Genomic DNA, 9,111 nt, shown 5'->3' on the forward strand with positions numbered 1-9,111 from the left:
GGCGGGAATCTTGGAAACGGGACAATGGGCTGGGAGGGCCTGCTGTGGTCTGACCCAGAAGAACGGACTGTCCTTATGCTAAGCAGGTCACATAAACAGGTCCTTGCATAAGCAGTTTTATGGAGTAGAGGAAAGGGATCACGGAATGCTTCTTTTCTCGCTGGCACAACAGCAACCATGGTATGCAGAATCGCAGAATAATGGATGCCAACCCCGGAGTCATGGAGCCCAACCAGCTTCCTGCCAGCTGCAAACTCCTGTCTCCATGGCAGAGTCTTGGGGGGGATCTCTGGGCTCTGGGGGTGGCCAGGCATTCACTCTGCCAGGGATCACCCAGCGGCAGATCTGCACCAACCCACGATACCAAATGTAAGAATTCACTGATAAATGTATCTATATACTGGCTCAGAAAACTTCAGAAATTCCTATAGACCTGTGAGCTCAGCTCCTCAGCAGCCGCTCTGCCTGAGTGATAATCCCTGGCATCCTGATACCTGAGTGCCAGACAGGTAACCATTCCAGAAATAACAAACCCAGATGAAGACAAAAGGGTGTGGTGAACCTGGCTGGGAAACGGAAATGTACCGTATTTTTGGCTCTATAAGACGCACCAGACCACAAGGAGCACCTAGTTTTTGGAAAACAATAAAAAATAATTCTGAATCTCAAAAGCCAGAACAGCAAGAGGGATCGCTGCGCAGTGAAAGCAGCAATCCCTCTTGCTGTTCTGGCTTCTGGGATAGCTGCGCAGCCTGCATTCACTCCATAAGACGCACACACATTTCCACTTACTTTTTAGGAGGGAAAAAGTGAGTCTTATAGAGCAAAAAATACAGTAAATATCTCTTTTGTTACACTCGATGGGTGTTTGGTGGAGGGCAAGGGGAACCATGGGGCAGGGTCCAGGATGCTCAGATTACTGCTACCAGAGCTCCCCTTTCATGATGTATTAGGGATGTAGTTTGGGGGGGGTGTAACGTGGGGATTAAAAAATAATAAAGGTTTGGGGCTCTTTTGTTCGGGGCTTCCATCTTGCTTCGTCTTGCAGTGAGTTGGAGTCCTGTCGCGACAGTTTCAATAAAGACCAAGCCTACTGGCTGCTGTTTTGCTCCAATTTTCCTGGTTGGTGTCCTTGCTTTTTTCCAAGGGAGCCCTCGGATTTCTCCATTAACAATAGAAACCCAGACTATAAGAGACGCCTGACTGCATCCTCATCGGGCAGCCTGGGTTGTTATGGGGGGGGAACCCATCTTATGGGGGGGCACCAGTCTCAAAGGCTTTTCGTCTTCTCCCACCGCTGGCTCCTCCTCACCCGGTTCAGCCCCTCTTGACCAGGTTAGCTCTCAGATCTCTCCTTGGGGCGAAACAGAATCCGGCCTGATGAATGGGAGCCGCTTCCCGTTAATCAGATGTCCTTGGCGTCGGAAGGAGGGCATCGCCCGTCTCCCAATGGCCGCCTTTCTTTCTGCCAAGGCTTCTGGGGCAGGCAGGTTGAGAGCGGCTCCGTGAAAATAGCCATTGGGTTCAGCAAGCCAATTCCGAGGGCAGCCAAGACAAAGCGGTCCGTCCCATTCCCACTCTCCACCTTCAAATCTTGGACCACACAGTCTCAACACACGAGACCTGGCGGACGTCCAATGAAGCTGGATGTCAGGAGATTCAGCGAGGATAAAAGACAGAACTTTTCCACACAGCACATAGTTTAACTGTGGAACTCCCTCCCACCGGCGGCAATGATGGGCACCAACTGGAATGGCATTAAAAGAGGATTAGACAGATTCCTGGAGGAAGAGAGGGCTACAGAGGGCTACTAGCCAGGAGGGCTCTGCTCTGCCTGCTCAGTTGGAGGCAGCAAGGCTTCCAAAAACCGGTTGCTCTTGAGTTCAAATCCTGCTTGCTGGTCTCCCACAGGGGCCTGTGAGAACAGGATGCTGGACTCGCTCCAGATTAGCTTCCAAGCACTGAAACCAGGAAGAACACCAGCTGAAGATCAGGGGCTTCCTCTTCCGGGAACCTGATGCCCAGCAAGAAGAGACAACAGGCCGTCCTTTCTTCTCTCGTCCTGGGAATTCAGGCAAGGAGACAGGGATCACGTTCGCCTCTGGAGGCCTCCGTTCAAACTTCACACTTGCCCAGAGATATCCTGGCAGATCTGGGCATTTTCTGTTTCCCCCAGCAAATGCTCCCTCCAGAAGTGATGCTGGGGTCTGTAAAGCTACTATGAGCATAAGGCAGAGAGTGCTGCTGTTGGTTGTGAACTTACCGTATTTTTCGCCCTATAGGACGCACTTTTTCCCCTCCAAAAATGAAGGGGAAATGTGTGTGTGTCCTATGGGGCGAATGCAGGCTTTTGCTGAAGCCTGGAGAGCGAGAGGGGTCAGTGCGCACTGACCCCTCTCACTCTCCAGGCTTCGCGCACCTCTCCGCAAGCAGTGGGAGCCCGGCACTGGGCTCCCGCCGCTTGCGGAGATTTGCCTGCATGCTGAAGCCTGCGCACACTGAGTTCAACACGTCCAGGCTTTGCACACCTCTCCGCAAGCAGCAGGAGCCGGCGCTGGGCTCCCACGCCTTACGGAGAGTTGCCTGTTCTGGGGGCTGGGGTCGGGGGAAGCTCGGGCTTCCCCCGCCCCAGCCCCGCACCTGGGGGGGAAATAATTCCCCCCCTTTATTTCCCCCCAAAAAACTAGGTGTGCCTTATGGGGCGGTGCGTCCTATAGGGCGAAAAATACGGTAATTGTTTTAAGCAATCTTATGCATAGGATAGGGTGATATCTTAATCTTTTAAATAAAGAATACACAAATCCCTAAATGAATCAGTCTGAGAGCAAAGAAGGTAATGTGCAATTAAAACTGTGTAGGGAATTGATGTGCAGGTTAAGCAGCGGTGGAGAATTAGCGTTTTTTTTTTTCTCTATAATACTCACTTTTTCCCTCCTAAAAAGTAAGGGGAAATGTGTGTGCATCTTATGGAGTGAATGCAGGCTGCGCAGCTATCCCAGAAGCCAGAACAGCAAGAGGGATTGCTGCTTTCACTGCGCAGCGACCCCTCATTATTCTGGCTTCTGAGATTCAGAATATTTTTTTTCTTATTTTCCTCCTTCCTCCAAAAACTAGGTGCATCTTATGGTCTGGTGCATCTTATAGAGCGAAAAATACGGTAATTTGCCTATTGAGCTGCTTAAGGCTGGATCCCTCCCAGTTGGCCTGCAGCATTGCAGCAGTTCCCGGGATGGACTCTTGTCCACTGGAGCAAGACCTCCCCACCCTCCAGCCACTGCCTGCTCCTCCCCCCCCCCGGGGTCTTCCGGAGAGTCATGTTTTCTCTCTGGCCTCTTGCCTGGCATCCCTCCAGGGACCCTTTAAAAAGCCCCGGGAAGGATTCCCCCCGGGGCCTCCAAGTGCGCTGTGAGTGCCCCCCAGCCCCCTGCAGGGCCTGCTTTTGATGGGGAGCTTCAATATTTACTCACATGGTTCTGGCCATTGACGTGTTGCAACCAGCAAATCCAGGGTGGTTGTTTATTTCCTTTTCCAGGACTGTTCTTTGCTTCCCCTCAAAGTCTTTCAGCGGCAAAGAGGAGTTAGACAAACGACGTCCTTGTTGCTGGGCTGCTAATTGATGTTCCAAGCTCCCTGTGAAGGGGCTCCTTGATGCTGTCTTTTTCTCACAGGGAAATAAAAAGGGACCTCAGAACACAAGAAAATCTCCCGCTGGGTCCACAAGTGGTGCTTCTGCACCCGACCTTCCAGAATTAAAGTGGTGCTGCCTCCCAAGAGGGGTTTTCTCCTGAAAGTGAGAAGCAAACTTGGCTTGCGGGGGAAGGTTGGGTGAAATAGCAGCTGGAGGAGGGAACTCCGATTCCTCAGCTGCCTCTCCTGTCCCTTTGGTCTCCGTGCTGACCTGTCCTGCAAAGTGGAGGCTGGTCGGCTGAGGGGCATCCTCTCTCCCTTCTGCCTCCTGCTCTCTTCTGGAGCACCAGTGGCAAGGAGGTCACCTTGGATCCCTTTCCCTCGGGGAACAAAGTGGGCAAACACAGCGGCCTTTGTTTCTCCAACCCGTTAGCCAGCCTGGTCCTCTTGCCTAGCCGAGAACGCACTTCCAATAACAAACAGCGGCTTTCTTATTCTAAGCTACGTCTCCTTCGAAATGTCTTTGCAATGAAGGCGACTCCAAGCAGGGATGCATCTCACACACGTTCCCTTGCACTGTGGCCTGCAAACTCCCCCCTGCCAACTGGGCTGCTCCCTGCGCAGTTTGGCCCCAAGAGGGAAAGGGAGAAGGAGCCACAGCAAGCAGTGGGTCGGTTTTCTGCCAGTGCTGATGGACAGCTGCTGCCCCCTTGCCCCGTGGCACAAGGATGGAAGCTGTGGGGCACCAGAGGCTCCGGAGGACAAGGAGGACCCTACAGCAGCAGCAGCTGGATCAGGCCCACCGGTTGCCTCTGGGCCCCTTGCTGTAGGTGTTCAGGGCCATGCCACTTCCCAGCCAAGGGTCAGATGCCCTCCTCTCAGAGGTGAGAGGCAGACCATGGCACCTCGGAGCTCTCCCACCGCCTTGCCCACCCACTGTCTTTTCTGGCCACCTGCCAACAGACGGATCCAGGAACAGGCGAGAGACACACGCTCTGCCATTGTTCCTCCTAAGCAGCTCTCGGTTCAGGATCCAGGCTTGGTTGAGGAACTGCCTGCTGTGTCTGAGCAGACCCCTGCCCAAAGAAGCAGCAGCTGGAGGGAGGGGGAGGCAGAGGAGGAAGCCATGGCAAAGCGAAGAAGCCAATGCCCTCAAGCCCTGGGCTTCCAAGGTGGCTCCCTCTTGCCACAGCCTCCAGGGCCCCAGCTGACAAAGGCTGTGAGGCTCTTGCATCTAAGGCAGGTCTCATTCTCAATTAAGGGTGGTGGAATCATAGAATCATCGAGTTGGAAGAGACCACAAGGGCCATCGAGTCCAACCCCCTGCCAAGCAGGAAAGACCATCAGAGCACTCCTGACATATGGTTGTCAAGTCTCTGCTTAAAGACCTCCAAAGAAGGAGACTCCACCACACTCCTTGGCAGCAAATTCCACTGTCGAACAGCTCTTACTGTCAGGAAGTTCTTCCTAATGTTTAGGTGGAATCTTCTTTCTTGTAGTTTGGAACCATTGCTCCGTGTCCGCTTCTCTGGAGCAGCAGAAAACAACCTTTCTCCCTCCTCTATGTGACATCCTTTTATATATTTGAACATGGCTATCATATCACCCCTTAACCTCCTCTTCTCCAGGCTAAACATGCCCAGCTCCCTTAGCCGTTCCTCATAAGGCATCGTTTCCAGGCCTTTGACCATTTTGGTTGCCCTCCTCTGGACACGTTCCAGTTTGTCCGTGTCCTTCTTGAACTGTGGTGCCCAGAACTGGACACAGTACTCCAGGTGAGGTCTGACCAGAGCAGAATACAGTGGCACTATTACTTCCCTTGATCTAGATGCTATACTCCTATTGATGCAGCCCAGAATTGCATTGGCTTTTTTAGCTGCCGCGTCACACTGTTGGCTCATGGATGTGAAATGTATTTCTATTCCCCTTTTTACAAATAATCTGTAGCCATTCATGCTTCACTCATTGATAACACACAGGTCCATGTATCCTTCAGAGCATGACAGTGCCGGTTTCTGCATTTAACAAGTGCCGCAAGGGATCTGCCAGGATCTGGTGGATCCCTCCCCTTTGCCTGCCTTGCCCTGATGCAGAGCCAGCTTCTCCTGCAGTGGAGCAAATATCAGAGCTGGGGGGCCTCTCGCCCCATAGCGGAGTAGTCAATGGGGGAACCGGCTGCTCACAGACAGACAGGTGTCGCTCTTTCTCCAAATTCAACACTCTGCTGATAATTTTGGGTTAGGAGAATTTGATCAAGTATTTTCCTTAGATTGTCCCCAGCTCCCAATTTGTTTTTGCGCCACTGGACTTCAGGGACTCATCTATTCCTCCTCTCCTCTTGCTCAGGGAATTGGGGAACACCCGGCTGCTTCCTTGCCTTCCTTTTTTCTGGGATCTCACCGGGACCCCCCAGGCCAGGAGCCCTGCCTCAGGATCCCAACAGCCTCAAGTCCCCACTGGACTCTGCAAAGGGCAAAGACAAGAGGGGAGTGAGCATTGTCTCATGGAAAACATTATCTGGCTCCCAGGCCTGTATCTTATCAGGAGGGAAACAAACCACCCCACAAAGGGGGACAAAAGGGGAGACAAAACGGACTGCAGCACAGCATGTGACTTCTCAGCAGAACTGCTCATTGTCCTGGGCCATGTGCATCCCCTCCCCTGGGCAGGAGCCGTGTGGACTCTCAGAGAGGGCAAACCAGGGACCCCTCCCTTGGCTCCCTCGGCCCCATTGTCCAGTGGGCAGACACAATGGCCTGAGGCCACAGGCTTGGGGGCGGTGAGTTATCACCAGCCTTGCAGAGCTGATAAGACCCCTGTCTAGATGCAATGTGGCTGGGCCAGCGGTGAGATCAGAGATGTAATCCTTCCAGGCTGTCCAGCATCAAAAGGGGCCCTTCTGGACTGGGGAGGGGAAGAGGGCCCCTTCTGGCCTCCCCCTGCAAGAGCGGCTGGCTGACTTGTCCACCTCCCCAATTGCACATGACAGGCACCAGCACACTCTGGGCCAACTCTAACCCCCACCCCCACCCAGCAAAGCTCCGTTTTGCCATTGCGCAGGTGTGGAGCTCTGCCCCAGCCAGGCTCCCCTGGAACAAACCAGTTTCTGCACATGCACACACCCCATTCAGGGGCAGAGGCTGCCTGGGGAGCCCCGGCTGGAAGAGGGAGGAAGTGGGGAGTGCGAGGTGCAGGCCTTCATTGTGGAGCCCCTGGATCTGCAGAAGGGGGCTTCAGAAACTTCTTCCCATCTTCAGTGGGAACATTCAGAGTCCAGGTCAGCCAGGAGGCACAGAGGCCTGTTCTTCAGGAGGTGAAATTCAAGCAGCAGCGAAAAAGCGAACACATGACCGAGACGGTACCCACAGGCTTCTGGTATCCAGAGCAAGGAAACTAACAGTCTGCGGGGTGAGGCCACACCTGGAATATTGTGTCCAGTTCTGGGCACCACAATTTAAGGAGGAGATTGAAAAGTTGGAAGGTGTGCATAGGAGGGCAACCAAGGTGATCTAGGAACTGGGTATGTTTAGTCTGGAAAAGAAGAAACTGAGAGGAGATAGAAGAGGCATCTTCAAATCTCTCAAGAGCTGTCACATGGAAGAGGGAGCAAGCTTGTTTTCTCCTGCTCCGGAGGGTAGGACTCGAACCCATGGCTTCAAGTTACAAGAAGATTCCAACTAAACATCAGGAAGAACTTTCTGGCAGGTAGGTAGCCGTGTTGGTCTGACGCAGTCGAAATAAATTAAAAAATTGTCCAGTAGCACCTTAGAGACCAAATTAGTTTGTTCTGGGTACAGTGGAACCTTGGGTTACAGACGCTTCAGGTTACAGACTCTGCTAACCCAGAAGTAGTACCTTGGGTTAAGAACTTTGCTTTAGGATGAGAACAAAAATCGCATGGCAGCAGCAGGAGGTGCCATTAGCTAAAGTGGTGCTTCAGGTTAAGAACAGTTTCAGGTTAAGAACAGACCTCCAGAACAAATTAAGTTCTTAACCCAAGGTACCACTGTATAAGCTTTCATATCTGAAGAAGTGTGCATGCACACAACAGCTTATACCCAGAACAAACATAGTTGGTCTCTAAGGTGCTACTGGACAACTTTTTTATTTCTTTCAACTTTCTGACAGCAAGAGCTCTGCCTTCACCTGTGAAACAGTCTCCCTCAGGAGGTTGTGGGCTCTCCTTCCTTGGAGGTGTTTAAGCCGAGGTTGGGTGGCCATCTGTCCTGGATGCTTGAGCCGAGATTCCTGCATTGCGGGGGGTTGGACTAGATGATCCTTGGGAGTCCCTTCCAACTCCATGATTGTATGACTAGCAAAATGGATGCCACCCACCAAGCTGCTCTGTCCGTTTCACAGCCCCCAGGTGAAGCACAACGTGAAGATCCTGCTGAGCTGCAAGCAAAGTCCTCCCCCAAGGCCTCCCCCCCACGCCCCTCAACCTGCGCCCCTTCCAGAGACGACCCCCCCACAGCTCCGCCACGGAGGCTGCCTTGCCTGGAGACGCGGGCTGGATTGTGCGCTCCCTTATCGCAATAGGAAAAGCCAATTCAGGAGGAGAACTTCCTCTCTCCAGAGAGGCTCCCGGCTGCTCCATTGTCCACTGGCCCTTGCTGCTGCTGCTGCTGCTGCTGCCGGGAGGCGCTGGCCGGGACGTCCATCTCTGCTGTGCGACTGGAGGGGCCTCTTATCAGCCCGGTCTCCCAGGAGGGCATCCGGCAGGGATCAATGGGCTTCTCGCCCACCCAGCTGCTGTGGGTGCAGAGGAGGCGGAGGAGGAGGAAGGGAGCGGACCTCCAAAAAGAGCCCAGCAGCAGCAGGATGGGGCCAAGCAGGACCTCATCCAGTCCAGCCTCTGGTTAGTGTCCAGGCAGACGCTCCCAAGGGGAAAAGCCCAGAACTGGAGCACAACAGGCTGCGATGGCGACTCCCAGAAGCCGGTCCACATTGGCACATCGTGGAAGGAGCACAGAGTCATCCTGGTAGCCGAGATTCTTGCACTGCAGGGGGTTGGACTAGATGACCCCTGGGACCCCCTCCAACTCCTCCTGCTCTGGGTGTCTGTTAACAGTCATAAAGTGGGGGTGGGTCTGGAACCCCATCTTTTTACTCCAGATCGATTAACAGAAGTTAGCTTTGAGGCTCATTCGCAAAGCATTCCCCTAACACTGCAGATCACTGAAGTTCTCTCCTGATTAATACCTAAATAAAGGTGCCCCCGTGTGGTGAATAAGGAACAACCACAGATGCTTCGTAGTGGCTGAAATAGGCAGCCACAGTTTTTGCAGCAGGAATGTAAGTCTGATTTAGGCAAAGAATTGCCCACAAGCGAGAAACTGGAAGAGATTCCCAAGGTTGCTATTACATTGTTCTGTTTTTTAAAATGGAAGCATCAGTTTCCCCCCAGAATGCCCCCCGGCACATGTTAAAAAGGGGGCAATGCTGCCCAGTCCCCCGTCTCCTTGGGCCCCCTACCCTCTGCAC

Source organism: Podarcis gaigeae (assembly GCF_964106915.1).
Source record: "Podarcis gaigeae genome assembly, chromosome: 5".
NCBI classification, from domain to species: Eukaryota; Metazoa; Chordata; class Lepidosauria; order Squamata; family Lacertidae; genus Podarcis; species Podarcis gaigeae.